Here is a 279-nt window from a genome sequence, read left to right as displayed (position 1 = left end):
GGGGGCGCCCCGGGGGCGGCCGCATCTCCCCTCTCCCTCCCGCGCAGGCTTCTGCCTTCCTACCCCCGTTACCGTGGCAACCGCCCGGGCTCCCCCAGCCCCGCGCCGCCGCCGCTGCCGCCGGAGCTGCTCGGCAGCCGCTTGCCGCCGCCGGCCATGGAGCTGCTGGCCGCGGCACTCAGCGCCGCCTGCGCCCTTGACCAGGACGGGTCGGCGGGACAGCCCGGCAGGTGAGCGGGGGGGGTGGTGGATACTGGGGAGGGGTGCGAGGGGCCGCGG

Source organism: Haliaeetus leucocephalus, unplaced genomic scaffold (assembly GCF_000737465.1).
Source record: "Haliaeetus leucocephalus isolate CR32 unplaced genomic scaffold, Haliaeetus_leucocephalus-4.0 Scaffold240, whole genome shotgun sequence".
NCBI lineage: Eukaryota > Metazoa > Chordata > Aves > Accipitriformes > Accipitridae > Haliaeetus > Haliaeetus leucocephalus.
The sequence above is the reverse complement of the archived record's forward strand: the minus strand, read 5'-3'. Positions refer to the sequence as shown.